A 22,921-nucleotide genomic window follows, 5' to 3' on the forward strand; every position below is an offset into this window, starting at 1 on the left:
AGCTACAGGAATGAAACAGTATCAGAACATAAGAAGACACAGGTAGAGGAAGGATCCTCTAAGATAATGCATGAGAGAGCACATAAGAGGATAAGAAATGACTCAGATTAACTATTTACCGCACCATGCTCTACACCAAGACATAATTCAACAATAATCCACAAAGAAGATGATATACATTATGATGACCATTTTTTAGATCGGATCTGGGAATCCAACAGAAGGATGAGAATGCTCAGGACAGAATATTATCCAACAAACAGGATGGACAGATTTCCAAGAGAAAGGACGTGGCAGAAGCAGAGGCCAATATTGGAGAGCAAACACCATTCAACAATGGCAACACAAACCATAGACATCCCGACAATAAATAATTATAAATTATAAATAAATAAATAATTCCAGGGCTCTGTCCTTTCTTGGTTCTCTTCCTACCTCTCCCTCCGCACCTTCAGTGTTCACTCTGGTGGATCCTCTTCTACTTCTATCCCTCTGCCTGTCGGCGTACCTCAGGGTTCTGTTCTTGATCCCCTCCTCTTTTCTATTTACATTTTGTTTTAATTTCCCCCTCTTGGACCTCTTTCTGACTCCAGATCACACGGGGGACTAAAGATACCTATTTCACATAACAGGCTCTGTCTGATTTCTCCCACCTTCATTGTCACCCAATCACAAGGAGGTCTGCTCTGGGTTTGCATTAGGGGCTGTAATAGAAATCTAATTCCCATAACTACTGCTTTCTGTCTTCCTGGATCTAGGTATACTCTGGGCCATTTATGTTCCCAGATAATGCCTATTAAAATTCTGTCTAAGTTTCTCCAGAGACTGAGTGTATGTGATCTGCCTTGTAAGCTAAATGTAAGGTAAAGAGAAGATAGTATAAAGACAGAGATAGGTTTAAATAGATAGATACTATTTATTTCTTACCCAAAGACAAGTCTTCAAGTTGGTACAAATACAGACATCAGACTTTAATCAGGTACATTCAGCAGAGAGATTCTGAGTACAACCGGACAGAGCTTCGCCCTCTGAGAAGACTCCCCTCTAAGGCACAATTTTCCCTCTTTTATACACAACCTCCCCATAGAAATCAATGGTGGGAAACCTAGCTCTCAATTCCTGAGATGATACGTTCTCACGCGCTCTTATCAGTATGTTTTGGGAACAAGTTCTTTTCTGAGACACCTGTTCCCTGTTGCAATAGTTTTCACATACTTTTCACACCATCTTAAGAACTCTGTAATAGGCTCCATTTTGTTCATCTTAAGAACTATGTAATAGGCTCCATTTTGTTCATCTGAACCATCCTTTTTGTTTTTGTTTTCCCCATTACAGGAGCTGTATTTGAATTAAAAATTGTACCAATTTGTGGCAGGACTCATTATTCAGAACCGCTTTTTACTGATTCTCAAATATTAAATCATGTACTTGTTATTTGGCCTAGTCAGTACTTCTTCAGTTATTTTAGGCTTCATAGCTTTGGCCTTCACTATTCCAGTGGTAGATCCAAAGCCAGGCCATATATTAACATTCCCCTCTTCACCCTATCCCATAGGGTGACACCAGGGTTAACGTACCGTGGTACCATCCATTCCAGAAGGTATTCTATGAGGCCATCAAATTATCTGAGTCTTAAGGTCAACTGGTACAATTTGTTTTGTTTACGGTGTGAACTTATCATCCTAACAAAACTTCAATTATGACAATCCTACACAAACTTATAGTTAGTACACTATTAATTTTCTACAACTTTTCCATATGCCTGTTCTATGTTACTCATATCTATGTGATTATATATACATTGTTATAAATCAAAAAGCTTTGGTTATATACTGATTATATCTTAACCATACATTTGCATACAGTTGCACAATTTATCACATTATCGCGCTATTATAGAGCTGCAGACATTTCTCCTGTGTCTCTAACAGTTACATAGCGATTGGTCCTTCTCGGAGGGAGATAGTCCAATGTGTTATCTCCTGTGGTGTTGGGAAGGAGATTTTCGTGTAGGGTGTACTGACCTGCTGCTGTCTTTTTCGTTATTGCGGTTTCAATTAAGCGTTCTACTAAGCCTCTAGCACAAGGGATTATGCAACATCCTACTAAAACAAAAATTGCTACCACAATGATTATAGTTGTGGCTGCTGAAATGATAAATGTTTTCCATTTACCAAAGGCTCTATCCATCCAACATGTCCAGGATGTATCAACGCCAGAGTTTTCTGCCAATTCTTGCGACAGTGAGGTTAAGCCTTCTAAAGCTCTGGTAATTGATCCATCTGGAGCTGTATTGAGAAGACTCCCCTCTAAGGCACAATTTTCCCTCTTTTATACACAACCTCCCCATAGAAATCAATGGTGGGAAACCTAGCTCTCAATTCCTGAGATGATACGTTCTCACGCGCTCTTATCAGTATGTTTTGGGAACAAGTTCTTTTCTGAGACACCTGTTCCCTGTTGCAATAGTTTTCACATACTTTTCACACCATCTTAAGAACTCTGTAATAGGCTCCATTTTGTTCATCTTAAGAACTATGTAATAGGCTCCATTTTGTTCATCTGAACCATCCTTTTTGTTTTTGTTTTCCCCATTACAGGAGCTGTATTTGAATTAAAAATTGTACCAATTTGTGGCAGGACTCATTATTCAGAACCGCTTTTTACTGATTCTCAAATATTAAATCATGTACTTGTTATTTGGCCTAGTCAGTACTTCTTCAGTTATTTTAGGCTTCATAGCTTTGGCCTTCACTATTCCAGTGGTAGATCCAAAGCCAGGCCATATATTAACATTTTCTTCCCTTGGTTCGTTAATCTCATCCCATGGCTTTTCCTACCATCTCTATGCTGATGACTCCCAAATCTACCTTTCTACCCCTGATATCTCACCTTGCATCCAAAACAAAGTTTCAGCGTGCTTGTCTGACATTGCTGTCTGGATGTCTCAACGCCACCTGAAATTAAACATGACCAAAACCGAGCTTCTCATTTTTCCCCCCAAACTCACCTCCCCGCTCCCCCCATTTTCTATTTATGTTGATGGCTCTCTCATTCTCCCTGTCTCCTCAGCTCGAAACCTTGGGGTCATCTTTGACTCTTCTCTCTCCTTCTCTGTTCTTATCCAGCAGATCGCCAAGACCTGTCGTTTCTTTCTTTACAACATCCATAAAATCCGCCCCTTTCTTTCTGAGCACTCTACCAAAACCCTCGTCCACACCCTTGTCACCTCTCGTTTAGACTACTGCAATCTGCTTCTTGCTGGCCTCCCACTTAGTCACCTCTCCCCTCTCCGATCGGTTCAAAACTCTGCTGCCCGTCTCGTCTTCCGCCAGGGTCGCTTTACTCATACTACCCCTCTCCTCAAGTCGCTTCACTGGCTCCCTATCCGTTTTCGCATCCTGTTCAAGCTTCTTTTACTAACCTATAAATGTACTCACTCTGCTGCTCCCCAGTATCTCTCCACACTCATCCTTCCCTACACCCCTTCTCGTGCACTCCGCTCCATGGATAAATCCTTCTTATCTGTTCCCTTCTCCACTACTGCCAACTCTAGACTTTGCGCCTTCTGTCTCGCTGCACCCTACGCCTGGAATAAACTTCCTGAGCCCCTACGTCTTGCCCCATCCTTGGCCACTTTTAAATCTAGACTGAAAGCCCACCTGCTTTTGACTCGTAACCACTTGTAACCACTCGCCTCCACCTACCCTCCTCTCCTCCTTCCTGTACACATTAATTGATTTGATTTGCTTACTTTATTTCTTGTCTATTAGATTGTAAGCTCTTTGAGCAGGGACTGTCTTTCTTCTATGTTTGTGCAGTGCTGCGTACGCCTTGTAGCGCTATAGAAATGCTAAATAGTAGTAGTAGTAGTAGTAGTAGTAGTAAATCTATCCAGTATTGTTTTTACAGATGTACAGTCATATGTATTACAAAAATGGCTCAAGTTTGTTCCAACTGACACATATGACCCTCTACAAACAAGAATTGACCTCTTTCACTTTGAAAGGAAATTAAAATTTACTCATTTCTTTTCTGAACAAATTACACCATATGAAGATCAAAGTGTTGTCAGAAAGAAATCGCATTGGATGCCCCCAGGTCCAACAGATCAATTGATTGCTGCATTCCAAAAATATGTAATTAGAGATCTGACACATTTGGAGAACCGAAAAAAAAAGAATGAAAAAGAAGCACTTGCTTGCCTTAGAAACAACAGAGGCATTACTATCAAGCCAGCAAAGGATGCAGCATTGTTATACAAAACACAACTGACTATATTGAGAAGGTCCAGCGTCAACTTGCTGGTAACACTTTTTATCAACTTTTAGACAATGATCCTATTGAAGAACTAAAAAATGAGGTTGATTTTTTTGGATCAATTTGGGGTTTTCAACAGGTTTTTTGACGCCTAGTGAAGGGACTAGGACACCCTTGTATATATTATGAACCCTGAACTTTCTGAACAAAATCTGACTTTTCTGTAGGAGATGACGGACGACTTATGTAGTTCTGTTGCACTCCTATCTTTGCTACTACATTCCTCACTTTCAAGTCTCAGTGCCCCAAATCCTGGATTCTAGTCCACAGTTGATAAAGACAGTTGTCCCAGAAATACTTCCACCCCCCTTGCACTTTCTGGGAAAGAGAAAAATTAATAAACTATATAATGCCCTGGATACTTGGCAAGGTTCATTGAATAAAACCCCAAAGCAAAGATGTTCAGACAGATGTGTTACCTGAGACCACAAAATGCATGAAATGCATTATACAATTTAAAAGTAAACCAAAATACAGAATATAAAAAAACATGTGAGTAGTAAGAAAACAGAAGTACATATACTTTCAATATATTTGCTGTCCAATCCAAGGTATGTCCTGGAGAAATCAGTTGCTATTCAGCCACTTTCAGTCCTGTTGTGCTATCTAGTGGAAGTAAGAGTCTCTATAGGTCACAACATTTCATTAGGGCAGGTCAGAACGATCAGAAGCTCTCTGTCTGTGCTGGTATATCAAAGGAGGGCAGTGTACCATTCTGTTGTATCTATAACCCCTGGAAGCAGATAATGATCTGGGTCACCCATCCCATTCTGAGGACCCAGGCAGAGGGGGCTCAGTACTTTCCTCCCACGTGCCTGACATCCCTCTCTCCCTTCCATCCCTAGGACCGGGATGCCCGCTCTCTCTCCCCCTCCTGCACTCTCTTCTCCGAACCCCCCACCCCACCCCACCTGGAGCTAGAAAAGAGTTTCCAATCCAAGTGGTAAGAAGAAGGGGAAGGAGAAGCTGAGTCCGCACTTACTATCCTGAGACCTGATCTGCTGACAATGGAATTTCCCTCTGCAGTGGCATGCCCTTGTGAAAGAAGGAAGTTATATCAGAAGGGGGCAGACCACAGCAGAGGGAAGTTCCGGCATTAGCGGACCAGGCCTCAGGATAGTAAGTGCGGACTCAATTTCTCCTTCCCCTTCATCATATCACTTGGATTGGAAGCTCTTTTTTTTTGCTCCAGGTGGGGGGGGGGGGAGGGGTGTTCAGAGACCGAAGCTTGGGAATGGGAGAGAGAGGGGATGTCTTGGTTCCATGGACATAGCGGAGGGAGGGATGTTGCACATATGGGAGGGAAGTACCAGGTCCCCCGCCTCACACACACACGCACACACTGCTTTGAGCTCTTGGGCACTGCCTGGTTGCCCAAATAGTCCACCCCTGTCTGGAAATTTGAGCTCAGTCAGAATACAGTGGCTGTCAACGGTTTAAAACAATTATCAGTGGTTGACAATTGGTTTAAAACAATCTATCAGAATCCCAAGACCTTCCTCTGTGAATAGCCAAACATTAAAATGGCAAATCATAGGCTCTAATTGTTCTTACTACATAGTGTCTGGTTCTGATGTCGCTGAATAGCCCAGTTGACTTGTTCTGGTGAAAGGAGTCCAGCAGTGTAGTTGTAAACAGGTTCAACAGTGTAACCTGTGACAACTTGCACAGTCTGGATACCACTTAAGGCTCTGTCTTTGATCTCAGACAAGGTTCCAGATGAAGGGACCCATGTTGACCTTATCTTCTGTGGGCAGTTTACCCACGGAGGATAAGGGCAATTTTCAATGGCTTTTTTTCTGAGAGTAATGAAAAGCTTTGAAAATTGCCTTCAAAATATTAAACAATTTGCTTAAATGTGGATCACCATGAAAAGCTCAGAGAAATCTCAACTCTTCTCATAGTATGGTATTTGGACTGCAGTGGTACACTGAAAACTGAGGAGCATCACTGAATGTGCATGTAATGCAGACATCCAATAAAAAGAATAAATAATCCTAGTGATATTATGCATTTAATAATATTTATGACAGATGTCAACTACAGATCAATCACTCATAAATTATTAATTTCCTTTATTGCTAGGGAGGGCTTTTTTTCCACAAAAAGAGAATTAGAATGTGTATGTTACTGCCCTTTATCAATAGAGGTTGGCCAAACTTCAACAGGGTGTACTTCAACCGATGTCCACATACTAGAATAATATTAATAACAATAATACAAGCCTAACCCCTGATATTTAAACTCCTTGGTCAGCTTTGGATTCAAGTACCAATCATGGCATTTAAATCTATACCTGGATATTCAGCATCAATTATCAGAGCTTAAGGTAGATAACAATTCACACAGCAGGTGCAGTCTGTCCTCTCTCTTCAGCCTTCTGCCCCGATACCCTTCAGACTGCCCTTTTTATACCCTTCTGACTCTATTCATCCCAATGGACCCTAGCTTTCTCACCAGAACTCTTTGGCCCTTATCAGTTGATAAGAATGACTTCACATGTTCCCAAACCTTCCCCTAGCCCCCCTTTTGGATGTTCTCATCCTACTTGCACCTGACCTACTGCTATCTTCCATTAGCCAAAACATCTTCGCTCATGACTTCTTGCAGGTGCCGGTCCTCTTATTGTTTACAGAGCAGATTCCCCCTCTCTCTATCTGCTCCCAATTACTTCATTTCAGCATTTGCTGCAGTGAAATGTATCTGTGTCAGAGATAATCTTTGATTTTTACAGGCCTAGTTCTTAGTCTGAGCCATTGGCCTGTATTTCACTGAGAGCAAGGGATAGCATATTTCTACATGCCCCAGGTACACAATAAGTACCAGTATATAATATGTAAATCACTTTGATTCCCGTTGCCTCCAGCTCTCCATCCCCAGTTTCAGCATCACCACCAGCTCCCTGTTGCCAGCTCCCAGTACCCAGTCCAAGCATTGTCTTCCAGGTCCCCAGCTCCTTTCTCCCAATGCCTAGCCCCCAGCCCAGTCCTCCAAGTCCCTAGCACAAGCAACAGTCTCTAGCTCCCTTCTCCCAATGTTCTTCACTCTTGTCCCAGCATCCATCTCCAGTTCCCCTCCCTCCTACCTGCCTTCCCCAATTGTGATGCTAACTTCTCCTCTTGCTCAGCAGTTCCTATTTCTTGGGAAAAACAGGAACTGCCTTGTCTTTACATCAATAGGGCAGCCAAGGAAGAGGAGCAGAAGGGAGAGAGAGTATAGACTTGCTGTTATTGGTGAAGCAATCCATTGAAGAAGGCTTTTGGTGCCCCTAAATTTGGGTAATCTGAGTCAGTGCCACACTGGATCACCTCTTCAACTGGCCCTGTTCTCCATATTAGATAATTTATGGGGAAGCCCCTGCCTATATGCTAGATTTGATACATCTTCCTTCTAGAAATGCATCGGTGACTGCTCGATCCTTCCTCCACTTACACTTTCCAAGTTGCAAGAATGTTAAGTACAAATTACTTTTCGCTTCCACCTTCTCATACGTCAGCACGAAATCTTGGAATGTTCTACCGCAGCAGCTGAAGAAGATAGATGACCACCAGCTGTTCAAGTCATCCTTAAAAGACATATTTATTCAAGATTGCTTATCCAACTGATAATACTTCATCCTAGCCATCTTCACTTCGGCCGTACCCACCTGACCCACAACTGCACCTACCTCGACTTGCTCCCCTGTTTTATCCATATGTTGTTATACCTTCCATAGGCTCCTTTATACCTGTATCCTTCCTGAAATGTAACCATTCGTATTTGTGTAAGCCGCATTGAGCCCGCCCTTGTGGGATAATGTGGGATATAAATGTACTAAATAAATAAATAAATAAAATATTCCCATCTCCCTGCTGTTCAGCATCTCCCTTTTCCCATCCCAAATGGTCCAGCTTGATTTGTTCTTTCTCTTCACCCTCCCCTTCCCCACCTGCCCCAGCATATATCCCTCTTTCTCCTCTCTTCCCGTCCAGCACTGTCCCTTCTGTCTCCCCCATCTCCTGTGGTCTGTAAATCCCCCCCCCCCCTCCATCACCAAATGGTCCAGCTTCTTTGTTCTCTTTCTTCTCCCTTCCCTGTCCCACCTGCCCCAGCATAAATCCCTTTCTCCACTCTTCCCATCCAGCACTGTCCCTTCTGGCTCCCCCATCTCCTGTGGTCTGTAAATCCCCCCCCCCCCCTCCATCACCAAATGGTCCAGCTTCTTTGTTCTCTTTCTTCTCTCCTTCCCTTTCCCACCTGCCCCAGCGTAAATCCCTTTCTCCACTCTTCCCATCCAGCACTGTCCCTTCTGGCTCCCCCATCTCCTGTGGTCTGTAAATCCCCCCCCCCTCCATCACCAAATGGTCCAGCTTCTTTGTTCTCTTTCTTCTCCCTTCCCTTTCCCACCTGCCCCAGCGTAAATCCCTTTCTCCACTCTTCCCATCCAGCACTGTCCCTTCTGGCTCCCCCATCTCCTGTGGTCTGTAAATCCCCCCCCCCCTCCATCACCAAATGGTCCAGCTTCTTTTTTCTCTTTCTTCTCCCTTCCCTTTCCCACCTGCCCCAGCGTAAATCCCTTTCTCCACTCTTCCCATCCAGCACTGTCCCTTCTGGCTCCCTCCCCTCCCCGCGTCAAACTGGAGGTTCCTTCCCACTGTAGCACTTCTGAGCTCTAAAAAGAAAAAAAAATAGAGCTGCTGGTACAGAGCCACGTGCTGCGGCACTCACAGCCAGCCTCTGCCAGAACCTCCTCCTGTGACACACTTCCTGCTCTATCTTTTTCTTTTTAGAGCTCAGAACCGCTGCAGCGGGAAGGAGCCACAGGTTTGAAGGGGGGAGCGGGCTGTGGGAGGGGGTAGCCAGAGGGCTGGACTAGAAGACAGGAGAAAGAGCTTTATACTAGGGCACATGGGGAAAGGGAAGATGACAGAGGCACCTGGTCCAGCAGTGTTTGGGGGAACAATGCCCCCCTCAACCCCCACCACCCCAAATTTCATCCATGGAACAGGAGGTATTTCTCTGTTCCAGGAGGGCTCACATATTTGTACTGAAATTAAAGAGTTAAAGTGGGAGTTAAACCTGGGTCTCATTGTTCAAAGTCCACTGCACTGACCAGTAGGCTACTCCATCCACTTGCTTGCTGCTTTCTTAGTAATGGCCATAATACCTGGAGCTGTCACAGAGCCTGGTATCTACTGTTACTGTCACAATTTTGGGGGGTAGGAAGGAGTCAGTGACCATTGGGGAATTAAGGGGGGGTCATGCCTTAATCCCTCCAGTGGTCAGTTGGTCATTTAGGGCATCTTTTCATGACTTTGTCATGACTGAAATAGGTCTAGATAGAACATATACTTATTTTTTGCCCTGAGCATTTTTTTCCGCTCCATTATTGCAGAAAAACAGCCAAATCCCACCCAAAACATACCTCCAATATACCCCTTTGTGATTTAGACAAACTGTGAAGTAAAATATCACGACTTAGATGTATTTGCGAGAAAAACATCCATCTGCTGCTTTGTGCCAATTTTGAGACATTTTTCTCTTTTGAAAATGAGCACCTAAGTGTTACTCCAGGAACCATGAGTCAATCAGGCCCAGACATATAAATCGTTAGCTAGAGGTGAACTGAAACCAAAGAATGAGAGATTGATAGTTGCAGCCTAGACAACGGATTAGGGATGAGATAGTTCACATTGAGCACAGAAAAAAACTGAGAAAGCTGACATATGCAGATTCTATAAGGAAGAGCTGGAAACAGTTACACATCTCATAGCTGGCTTCAAAATTCTGATTGGATAAGGTATATATATGGAAAGGCACAATAAGATGGCACGTCTCATCCAATGAAAACGTGCCATCTTATTGTGTCAGAAAAGCATTGGGGTCACGACCCTAAGAGAATTATGGAAAGTGAAGAATTTAGGATCACCTTAACTTTCCAGTTCCAACTGATGAAAAGCTTGATGCAAGATAGGCAGACATCATGGTAAAGGAGACAAATACTACAGCAGCATTGATAATAAAGGTATGACTGCCAAGTGATTATTTTGTGCGTTGAGTGGAGAAAGAGATCTTCAAGTGCCAAGCAATGTAGTCAGCGACCAAGAAAACATGGCAAATACATGGCAGAAAGATGCAGAAATATTCCCAATTGTATTGGATGCCACAGACTTGATTAAAAGGAATTTTCAAACACACTTGGTGAAGTTGCCTATACATGTTCCATTTTATAAACTTCAGTAAGAAGCTCTTTGGCACTGTGCAAGTACTAGATGAATGTTATCAGACTGAGATCATACTCCACATATCCAGGCTTAGGAGTGAGGTTCATTACTGTCATGGTATGCACAAAACTAACCCATTTAGAAACGCTGCCCCCCAAGGAACCCATGTTATTCAACAAGAGGTTACATATGCTCAAGAAAACACATGGCCGTCACCAGTATTACAGGGGGTTCCCAAACTTTTCTCAGTACTGTAATTCTGGCCCATAGGCTCTGCTTCCTTAGAACATAGTAGAGTATAAGGCAAAAGCACCTTAAAGTTAAACTTTAAGGTTCTTTTGCCTTATACTCTACTATTTTTGTTTTGTATACATGAGAGTTTTAGTAGATTGACGCCAGTTTCATTTGACAGTTCCTTAGATCATAAGCATAAGAATAGCCATACTGGGTCAGACCAATGGTCCATCTAGCCCAGAATCCTGCTTCCAACAGTGGCCAATCCAGGTCACAAGTACCTGGCAGAAACCCAACTAGTGGCAACATTCCATGCTACCAATCCATCCTCATTCTTCTTGATCTTTCCGCTGCTTTTGACACTGTCGATCACAGCATACTTCTCGATACCCTGTCCTCACTTGGATTCCAGGGCTCTGTCCTTTCCTGGTTCTCTTCCTACCTCTCCCTCCGCACCTTTAGTGTTCACTCTGGTGGATCCTCTTCTACTTCTATCCCTCTGCCTGTCGGCGTACCTCAGGGTTCTGTTCTTGGTCCCCTCCTCTTTTCTATCTACACTTCTTCCCTTGGTTCATTAATCTCATCCCATGGCTTTTCCTACCATCTCTATGCTGATGACTCCCAAATCTACCTTTCTACCCCTGATATCTCACCTTGCATCCAAACCAAAGTTTCAGCGTGCTTGTCTGACATTGCTGTCTGGATGTCTCAACGCCACCTGAAATTAAATATGACCAAAACCGAGCTTCTCATTTTCCCCCCCACACCCACCTCCCCGCTCCCCCCATTTTCTATTTCTGTTGATGGCTCTCTCATTCTCCCTGTCTCCTCAGCTCGAAACCTTGGGGTCATCTTTGACTCTTCTCTCTCCTTCTCTGCTCATATCCAGCAGATTGCCAAGACCTGTCGTTTCTTTCTTTACAACATCCGTAAAATACGCCCCTTTCTTTCCGAGCACTCTACCAAAACCCTCATACACACCCTTGTCACCTCTCGTTTAGACTACTGCAATCTGCTTTTTGCTGGCCTCCCACTTAGTCACCTCTCCCCTCTCCAGTCGGTTCAAAACTCTGCTGCCCATCTCATCTTCCGCCAGGGTCGCTTTACTCATACTACCCCTCTCCTCAAGACCCTTCACTGGCTCCCTATCCGTTTTCGCATCCTGTTCAAACTTCTTCTACTAACCTATAAATGTACTCACTCTGCTGCTCCCCAGTATCTCTCCACACTCGTCCTTCCCTACACCCCTTCCCGTGCACTCCGCTCCATGGATAAATCCTTCTTATCTGTTCCCTTCTCCACTACTGCCAACTCCAGACTTCGCGCCTTCTGTCTCGCTGCACCCTATGCCTGGAATAAACTTCCTGAGCCCCTACGTCTTGCCCCATCCTTGGCCACCTTTAAATCTAGACTGAAAGCCCACCTCTTTAACATTGCTTTTGACTCGTAACCACTTGTAACCACTTGCCTCCACCTACCCTCCTCTCTTCCTTCCCGTCCACATTAATTGATTTGCTTACTTTATTTATTTTTTGTCTATTAGATTGTAAGCTCTTTGAGCAGGGACTCTCTTTCTTCTATGTTTGTGCAGCGCTGCGTATGCCTTGTAGCGCTATAGAAATGCTAAATAGTAGTAGTAGTAGTAGCAATCCCAGGGCACTGGGATTGGTAGCATGGAATGTCAACAGCAAACTATGGACTTTTCCTCCAGGAATTTGTCCAAATATTTTTTAAAACCCAGATACTCTAACTACTGTTACAACATTCTCTGACAAGAAGTTCCAGAGTTTAACTATTCTTTGAGTGAAAGAATTTTTCCTTCTATTTGTTTTAAAAGTATTTCCATGTAATTTCATTGAGTGTCCCCTAGTCTTTGTACTTTTTGGAAGCGTGAAAAATCAATTCACTTTTACCCATTCTACACCACTCAGGATGTTGTAGACCTCAATCATATCCCACCTCAGTTGTCGCTTTTCCAAGCTGAAGAGCCTTATCCTCTTTAACCTTTCCTCACATGGGATGAGTGGAGGACTAGCCTAGTGGTTAGTACAGAGAGCTTTGATTCTGGGGAACTGAGTTTGATTCCTACTGTAGCTCCTTGTGACTCTGGGCAATTAACTTAACCCTCAATTGCCCCTGGTACAAAATAAATACCTGAATTTATGTAAACCACCTTGAATGTAGTTGCAAAAACCTCAGAAAGGCAGTATACCATTTCCCTTTCCTTTATCATTTTGGTCGATTTCTTTAAGGGTCCTATCCCCTTTCTTCACTGGAAGGATTTCTCCTGTCCCATTACATATTTACAGTATATGGTTGACTACTATAAAGGGTGAGGCAACTCTGGAAACTGACAAAATAAAATCCCAGTGCAGAGTACTGCTTTGCAAAAAAAAAAAAAAAAGAACACCCCAAGAATGTATCTGATGGATAGGAATATTTTGTATTTAATTACAGATGAGGCACTGTGGACAGAATAAATCAGAACACGGTAATCAGACTCAGATCCTGCATTGCAACTACGTCTTCACCCTTCATTCCATGTTACTGAACCCATTAAACTAAAAACAAAATACACTCTAAGGACCGAAAAAGGGACATTTTCTAAGGATCAGTAAAGTACTGCATGAAATTGTTCCAAATCCTTAAAAATAAGGAAGAGATAAAAATATGGCTTCTATTCTGTGTCCTGCTCTGTGCAACCACAGAGCCACTTATTGGCTTAATTTCACTATGGTGACATCCGCTGGTCATATGTGCCAGGATTTTGCAGTGTTTAGCACATCAGGTTTTCCAGAGCAAATCATTATCGCTGTGAGACAGCCATGAACATCAGCAGGCTGGTTGCATTTTAGAGGAATATAGGAAGCAGAGCTGCACCACTAATACAAAGTGTTAAAACTTTTATTTATGAAATAACGAACAGTCGTAGCTATATGCAGTAGTCTAATGCTCTCAACAGCAGTGTCATGGTTAGAGGAAACTGTCACCTAGGTTTTCTTACATTTCATTTCTACTGATACTGAATTGGGAGAGGGAGGGGAGGGGTTGTATTAAAGAATAGTCTAGACAGTCCCCATAATTACTTGCTCTAATTGCCCAATTATTGACTAATCTCTGTCATGTGATGATCTTCCCTCTGAACAAAAAAAAAAAAAATAATCACACATGCAGAGGATCACAAAGCCGAGGAGTCACATTCTGCTAGACCCATTCAGAGCTGTAATTTCTGGGGTTTTGCCTGTCCACAGGAGCAAAAGCAGCACTTGCAGATCAATATTCTTCTCTTTTCTTTTATATTCTCATTCTTTGTGTAAGACTTTAAAAGCATGGATGGTAATTTTGTGACAGGAAAGACACATAGGTACTTTCCTTGTGCCTATTTTTTTTCAGATAGCCTTTGTAAGATAGCTCCGCAAAATGTTGCCACACAAAGTTACATCTGATCTGAAGCAAGAATAACTTTGCTCATGTATGTGCCAGTAGAAATTAGCACCTACATGCATAACATACACATATAAGTGCTGATCTCGCCCATCGGGGTAGGACTAAGGCATAGGGAAACTAAGCCTATGCCTAGAGCCCAAAGGTTTGGGGGACCCCATCAGATATCCCTTAACCTGGCCCTTCCTGGTTCCTCACAATAATTATATGATACCATCAATCACAGCTGCTGCACTGGCCCATACAGGATAAGTGATAATGTCAGGAAGGGCAGGGTAGGAAAAAAGGGTGAAGGCATGGGCGTAGTTTGACATTTTCATTTGGGGGGGGGGCAAAGGGTGGGGCATGTCTCTCTCCCGCCGCCGCCCCCCCCCCTTCCGCTTCCACCCTCCCTGGAGTCTTCCAGTGGCGCCCGGTATCACCCTCCCCCGTCTTCCAATCCCCCTAGCCACCGGCAGCCTCAGCGAAAGAAGTACGTACGCTGCTTTAGACCTGCCCCAGAGGCCCTTCTCTCTCCTACAGCTTCCCGCCTGCATGGGAACAGGAAGTTGAAGAAAGGCTTCTGGGAGCAGGTCTAAAGCAGCGTGCATGCTGCTTTCTCGCAGAGGCTGCTGGCAGCTCGGGGATTGGAGGATGGGGTGGCAGCTCGTTTGAGGGGGCACTGCCCCCTCCCCCCAAACTATGCCCATGGATGGAGGAGTGTATAAGTGATCATCATATGGTCCTACCTGAACCCTGATTGGCTCAGTTAGAAAGCATTAGACACAATGCATTCTATTTTGTAGCTCCAGCCCTTTTGAAATTCTTTGCCCTTATCAATTTGTGGAGAACTATCTTTAAAAGGTTTCAAAACAGCAGTTAAAATATGGCTTAAGGCATCTAGCTCATGTAGACTTTAGTTGCTCTGAGCATCCTTCCCTGAAATCTGTTTACCTTTTTTGGTTTGAATGATTGTTTTTACTTTCTACTGAAGTATTTCCTTTCGTTTTGTTATTTTAGTCTGTACACTGCTTTGTCCTGCAATGTCAGTTAAAGTGGTATAGTAAGCACTGTTCCCTCAAAGTTGAGCAGGAGTCCTCCAACTGCATTGCTGTCGGGGGGGGGGGGGGGTCAATATTGTGTGTTCAAAGGCTAGAAACAGGCATGGTTCCCTGCAGAGTTTAACTGTCCCTCACTATTGAAAATGTGACAGTGAAACAGCATCACCCACTGGCAGGACTGTAGGTGGACTTCCACTCAGCTTAGAGAGAACCAGGGGTGTAGCCAGACTTCGGCGGGAGGGGGCACATTTTAGCCCCCCCCTCCGGCGCCACCGACCCCCCCCCCCCCGTCATTGCCGACCCCGCCGCCACCTCCACCAACTTTGCCCCCCTGCTGACAACCCTCTCGACCCCCCCTCCCACCGCCAACCTGCCGTCGCCTACCTTTGCTGGTGGGGGACCCCAACCCCCGCCAGCCGAGGTCCTCTTCTTCCCGCAAAAGGCTTCCTTCTGTTTCTGACATCCTGCACGTTATACATGCAGGACGTCAGACTCACAGAATGAAGCCTTGCAGGACGTCAGAAACAGAAGGAAGCCTTTTGCGGGAAGAAGAGGACCTCGGCTGGCGGGGGTTGGGGTTCCCCGCCAGCAAATGCAGGGACGGCGATGGCGGGTTGGCGGCGGGAGGGGTGTCGAGAGGGTCGTCGGCAGGGGGTCCAGGGCCAAATATACAGGGGCCCAGGCCTCCCAGGCCCCATGTAGCTACGCCACTGGAGGGAACAGTGATAGTAAGTTCTCAATAAATAAATGTATTACCTTTAAAAGTGGACTAACATACCAACCACACTATTGTATCCATGTGATATTGGACAGTAGAGCCACTGAACCATCAGGCCGGTTCTTTTATGATCTCTTTGCGCTCATGGTTCACTTCTGTATTCTACACTGTAGATATGCCCTCATTAGCCTTTTCTATAGCATTATATGTTCTCCCTCCTTTGTCCTCACTCAGCAGGAGGGTAAATCTCTGGGCTAAATCTTGACTAACATGTTGCATCCCCGGGGTTCATTCCAAACAGAGGGACAGTAAAGCTTTAGGGAGCTTAGGGTTATGAGAATTAATAACTCCTAGAATCCAACAAAGTATATTATACTCCAGGGACTGGTGTTTCAACCAATACATCGTTACTTAATGTTCAACTTATTCAATGAAAACGATCTATCACCAAACCTTTCCTGGGATACACTTGGGATCCCTTTTCTTTTCCTCTGTTTCATACTTTCCTAGTGCTTTGGTCTAAGCAAGGGTTCCTCTCCTTCCCAGTATACACCTTGTTCCTGAATGCCAATGCTCTGGTCTGTTCTGAACTCTCTCTATCATCTTGTTTCACCAGATGAGCACACTCTCTTCCAGTCATCTTTTGAACCAAGGCAGGCTTCACGACTGTTGTTATTCCATTTTCAGACTAGGATTAATATTAATTCCCAAATTTTGACTTTAAATCTTACTAGAAAGATGACCCCTTCCGAAATTCTATTCCAGTTATTTATTTGATATACTGTTAATTGCTGTAACATAAGGCAGTTTACAAGGAAAAGCAACAATACAAATTTACAATATATACTTTACAAACCATGTTGTATACAATCATTACATAAAATCATATATCCTACAAAAAAAGTGTCTAAAAATTAAACACTAAAATGGAAGCAGCAGGCTGAAAACCTGGGAAACCAGGACTCATATCCCGCTTCTCTCACTAACCTTGGGTAAATCATTTCAGCATTGGCTGCCTCATGTGCACCTTAGGTTATAAGCTCACTTAACTGGAAACCCTTGAGCTATCTAAAATCTATATCCAAATTTCCTACCCTCAAAAACTCAGGGCTCCTTTTACAAAATGGTGCTACTGTTTAGCATCGGCTGAATGCGAAGAAGCCCATGGGACCTGAATAGGTTTCTTCACATTCAGCGCACGCTAATCGGTAGTGCTGCTTCACAAAAGGAGGCCTCAGTTTTTAGGATTGGGTTTAAACTATATTTCTTTTTTTTTTTTCTTAATCATCCATGCAGCCACAGCCTCAAAACACTGATTTAATCTATTTACATGTCCTGTAAAATCCGACTCTAATGGCAAATAAAACTGAACGTTGTACAGATGGTAATGAATCCCAGATAACTAATATCACACAGTGGTTTCACATAATGTTAACAAGCATAGGCATTAAAACTGACCCTTGTGGGATTCCATACATAAGTAGCTTTCACATCAAGAAAGAATTACCCAACAGTGAGCTTTGATATTGTCTCTCCAGAGAAAAGACAAACCATTTGAAGACGGCAGTCTCCCCAACTCTAGCTCTATACATACTAAATCATAAAAGCATGACCTACTGTATCAAATGTTGCAGAAAGGTCCAACAGGACTGCCACCAAAGCATGTCCTCTAAATAGATCCTGTGAGGAATCACCCACAAGTAGAATTTGCCAGATGTACTACAGGGTTTCTCCTATTTTGTTTCTGATAAGGAGGCATATGAATTCAAACATGTAGTAATTCTACTGTAGAGAACTATTTGAAAAAGAGATCTAAATGTAGATTTTAACAAGATATCAATGCAAATGTGTCTTCCAGAGAAGCAATGACTGGTGGCTATAGGAATAGCTCAACTGCATTACTTAAGGTTTTTTTTTTTTCTTTAAACTGAAAGAGAGTTGAACATCTGTGTAGGTGATTAGGAATGGAGAGGTTTATTGAAAAGCTTTTAAAACCTATATTTAATATGTAAACAGAAAATGTTTCTATATGCTAGCTGGATTGCTGTGCAAGGTGACATTAGCCCCTGAAAGCTAGTCACACAGAGATGAAAAGAGCACATTTGCAGTGTGACACTGCCTTGTATCCTTTTCTTTCATATGCAAACTCAGACATGTCTGTCTGTCTGACTTTGTAGGAAGAGACGTGATGGTACAGTGTGTCTCGGCAGGAGCAATGTGACTTGCGGTTGTGGGGAGGGAGTTGCAGTGGCGTAGCAAGGGCGGGGCGGTGGGGGCGGTCCGCCCCGGGTGTGATCGGGTGGGGGGGTGCTCCGCTCCCGCTGCTCTGCCTTTAAAAAATTTTTTCGAAGCGCCGGAGAGTGGCAGGCAGCGCACCTCACGTCTGCCCTGCTAGTAAAGAAGATCTCGCTGACGTAGTTCTTCCCAGATTGAGTCCCGCCCCCCTCTGAGGCAACTTCCTATTACTGCGAGGGCGGGCGGGACTCAGTGTGGGAAGGACGACGACATCGACGAGATCTTCTTTACTAGCAGGGCAGCAGACGCGAGGCGTGCTGCCTGCCACTCTCCGGCGCTTCGAAAAAAATTTTTTTAAGGCAGGACAGGGTAGGAGCAGCAGGAGAACGGATCTCAGCTGTCGGGTCGGGGGGGACTCAGAGGGGAGATGGGGATTGGGGAAGGGTGGGGGAGCTCAGAGGGGTGCTTAAAGGGGATTAGGGAGGGTGGGGGAGCTCAGAGGGGAGAAGGGGATTGGGGAAGGGTGGGGAGCTCAGAGGGGTGCTTAAAGGGGATTAGGGAGGGTGGGGGAGCTCAGAGAGGGGAGAAGGGGATTAGGGAGGGTGGGGGAGCTCAGAGGGGTGCTTAAAGGGGATTAGGGAGGGTGGGAGAGCATCAAGGAGGGGAGAAGGGGATTGGGGAGGGGTGGGGGAGCTCAGAGGGGTGCTCAGAGAGGGGAGAAGGGGATTGAGGAGGGTGGGGGTGCTCAGATGGGTGCTCAGAGAGGGGAGAAGGGGATTGGGGAGGGTGGGGGTGCTCAGAGGGGGGAGGGGAGTGCTCAGATGGGTCTAAAGCTGGAACTGGGGTCTGACAAGGGGGCAGGAGGGAAAATGGGTCCATGCCTGGGGCAGGTGGGAGAATGGGTCTGGGGCTAAAAAGGGGGAATGCAAGGCATGTGGTGGATGAAGGGGGCTGAAACTGTGGGGACTAGGGGCTTTAAAGGGGACAGGGAGAACTGGCTGGGGCTGAAGCTCGGGACTAGTGAGAGAAAAGGGCTGGGGTTGAAACTAGGGGCTGAAAAGAGGACAGGGAGAAGTGGCTGGGGGCTGAAGCTCGGGACTGATGGGAGAAAAGGGCTGGGGACTGGTGGGATAGTGGGGCTGAAAAGGGGGGCAGGTGGGAGATGTGGGCTGGGGCTGGAACTAGGGGCAGGTGGAATAAGGGGGCTGGAACTGGGGGCTGAAAAGAGGGGGCAGAGAAAGAGGGGATAGAAGGAGGGAGCGTGAGGGAGGGCAGACCCTGGATGGATGGTAGAGGAAGGGCAGACGGATTGAAGGGGCAGAGAGAAAGGGCAGATGGTGGTGGAAGGGGAGAGAGAAAGAGGGCAGACTGGGGCAAATGGTGGATGGAAGGGGCAGAGATAGAGGGCAGATGTTGATGGAAGGGGGAGAGAGAGATGGCAGACTGGGGCAGATGGTGCATGGAAGGGGCAGAAGTGGATGGAAGGGAGAGAGGGTAGACAGTGGATGGAAGGGGCAGAGAGAGAGGGCAGACACTGGATGGCAGAGAAAGAACGAAGACGGATGCTGGATAGAAGGAAGACAGTGAAAAGATGAGGAAAGTAGAAACCAGAGACAACAAACTGTAATATATATTTTTATTTTTTTGCTTTAGGATAAAGTAGTATTGTAGCTGTGTTAATAAATGTTTATAATAGAACATGTAAATAAGGTAATCTTTTTATTGGACTAATTTGAATACATTTTACTTTCGGAGAACAAAACCCCCTTCCTCAGGTCAGGATAGGACACTGTAACAGTACTATACTGAATTGACCTGAAGAAGGAGGTTTTGGCCTCTGAAAGCTAAATGTATTAGTCCAATAAAATGATATTATTTGTTTTATTTCTATTTGTTAATTTGTAAAGTGGTGATCGGATTTGTTAGTTTTTTTCAAATTTACATCTGCTGTCTTTATATTTTGCACAGTACTAGGGGACATTTTCTGTTTCTGTGGTGTTGCATTGTATGCAGAGTCTGGCATCGGGGGTTCAGTTTAATTTTTGTCTAAATAGAAAGTTTATGATTACTTATTCTATAGTGGATTAGGGTGTATCTGTGTTTGTGAAAAAGACATGGCTTTCGGTTGGCATTGACTGTGCAGGATCGACGATCTGTACTAATCTGTCTGTTTTCGTTTTACAATAGGTGAATTGATGTTCTAGTGCTCACTGTAGTGTTTAAGATGCTTTCCTTTCCTTGTGTGACTCTTACAAATTACTGCTTATGGTATGGTAGAATTCCTCTATAGGTCCTGAGTGTTTTGTATTCTCGGTATGCCTAGGACTGGATTTCGGGGGGGGGGGGGGTTAAAAAATAACCGGCCCCAGGTGTCAACTACCCTAGCTACGCCACTGGGGAGTTGCACTAGCAGGCTATGAGTGGTATTGTTTCTGTCATGAAAGTACTGCTGTGTATCTATGGAGATGTATGTGGAGGAGAACGCTAAAGGTAGGGAGTGTGGGGCAAGGGTGTGTGTATGTGGTGGTGGTGGTGGTGGTGGTGGTGTGTGTGTGTGTGTAGTGGGATGTGGGGGAGATTTGGTGGGAAATGGGAACATGAGGAGGTGCCCTTCTTGACAAATAGGCTCTCCCTCCTCCTCTCTTGATGCATTCTTCCCTGCTCTCTCACACTTACTTTTCAACCTCTTACCCCTTGCACGCTCCCTTTCTTTCCCATCTCCACTGCCTTTACACTTTCCACAATCCCTCTCCCCTCCATATGTAATCTCTCATTCCCTGTATTCTCCTTCCCAATGCCTCACCCATTCTCTTCCCTTCCCCATCACTCTCCCCTCCCCTGTACACTTTCTCTCTCTTCCCTCTCATCAATCAGTGGGGACCATGTACCCACTGGAGCACTATAGAGATTTTTACTATGGCCACAAGGTTTCCTCTTTCCTTCTGCCAGCAGGAATGAGGTCCCCAGTGGCAGCATCTCCACATGACACTGGTGCAGCCGTCTTATCCACTGTCACTGGGGGTAAGTCCCCAGCAGCAGTCACAGCCCTTCTTTTCTTCTGCCGCTGGAGACTGAGTCCCCCTAGCAGCAGCCGCCTCCATATTTCTCTGGCATCCCCATCATCACCATTCTACTGCTACAGGCTGCTATTTTTTTTTCTGCCATGAGGGCTGGGTTCCCTCTAGTGGCAAGATCTGACTTCCCCACCAGGATGCTGACATTAAATCTTTGCTCCTTTGCCTCTTGTTAGAGCGCATAGGCTTGTTTGTGCGTCCTCTAATCCAGGGGTTCTCAACCCAGTCCTCAGGACATACCCACCCAGTCGGATTTTCAACATATCCATACTGAATATGAATGAAAAATTTGTATGCACTACCGCCATTGTATGCAAATCCATCTCATGCATATTCATTGTGAGTATCCTTAAAACCTGATTGACCCAAGGACTAGCTTGAGAACTGCTCTATTCTTTACAGAGTTTGCTACAACATGCATATGTACAGATAGACAGACGGGTGGACACTCCACCACCGATAGATGCTATCTCTTGAGCAGAATGCTTCTAAAAATAAATTTAGTCCCCCCAAAAAAGGATAAAAAAGGATCACCTTATTTTTTTGTGTATTTCCATCAAAAACATTAGCCAGATCAGTTTGCAAAGCAACATCTGATGCAGTGGGCAGCAATCCTGTAATCTGTCCAGCTCTACAGTTTGCACCTGACCTTAGGAAGCAATATCCACAGACAATGTTATTTTGACCTGTGGACCCTCCCCTAGCACACATAACTCATCACACTCTGTGCTTCCTGCCAGATAAGGAACCAGTTATGAAATGTTTTCTGGAATCAGGAGACCACCTAATTGCAAGCATTCTGTTGTTTCTTTTCTTTTTAGGTATTTTATAGGATTTCCAAAGAAATATTCCCAGTGTTTACAGTCAGAGCAAAAATGTGACTACATGTATTATCTGGGGTGTCAGCTGCAACGAAAAAAATGACTTCAATACTACAGTCATTTGCTGTCTTCTAATGCTGCGCTTAGATTTTTAAGGCTATACACAGAGGAAAGGCAGGTTATTTGCCGTCACAAATCTCTTCCATTAATCTGCATGTTTACTGAGATCCTCCCAGGGACTTTTACTTAAGATGCCTTCACTTACAGAAGCCCATTTGTATTCCACATTTTCCCACATATTAGCAGGCTCAATGTGGCTTACAAAATACCGTAATGGTGAACGCCAAGTACAGTAGGTATTAAACAAATACAGTTAGAAAAAGGGTCAGGTAAGGTAGGGGTAAATGGGTACAATAAGGGACAAGGAAATAAGAATTAAAAATGTCCATTGCAATGTATGTATAGATGCATTGTAGAGTTGAGGCATTTAAGTAGAATCAATAGAGTAGGCCTTGCAAAACAGATAGGTCTTTAAAGGTCGCCTGAAGTTTTGATGGTCGTTTTCACACTCTTTGGTAATGCATTCCACATTTGCGTACTTAAGTAAGAAAATTTGGATGCATAGGTTGATTTGTATCTGAGTCCAATGCAGCTTGGATAGTGAAGGTTCAGATAAGTACGTGATGAACTGATTCTGTTTCTGGCTGGAAGATCTATTAAATCAATCATATATCCTGGGGCATCACCATAGATTACCTTGTGGACCAGGGAGCAAATTTTGAAAGTAATGCGGTCCTTATGCAGGTCATTCCCACTCACTAAGGCTATTTTT

The 22,921-nt window shown here is 44.5% G+C and overlaps 1 long non-coding RNA gene across 1 annotated transcript; it reads right to left on the bottom strand.

Moving 5' to 3' along the window:
• Positions 1–2,309: 2,309 nt before the first annotated feature.
• LOC115460204 lies at positions 2,310–10,075 on the bottom strand. Its single transcript, XR_003940408.1, has 3 exons — positions 10,062–10,075; positions 5,121–5,124; positions 2,310–2,441 (listed from the first exon to the last, which is right to left on the bottom strand). It is a non-coding gene; the product is annotated as an uncharacterized LOC115460204 (long non-coding RNA).
• Positions 10,076–22,921: the final 12,846 nt, after the last annotated feature.

The sequence above is a fragment of the Microcaecilia unicolor genome, chromosome 1 (genome assembly GCF_901765095.1).
Source record: "Microcaecilia unicolor chromosome 1, aMicUni1.1, whole genome shotgun sequence".
In the NCBI taxonomy this organism is placed as follows: Eukaryota; Metazoa; Chordata; class Amphibia; order Gymnophiona; family Siphonopidae; genus Microcaecilia; species Microcaecilia unicolor.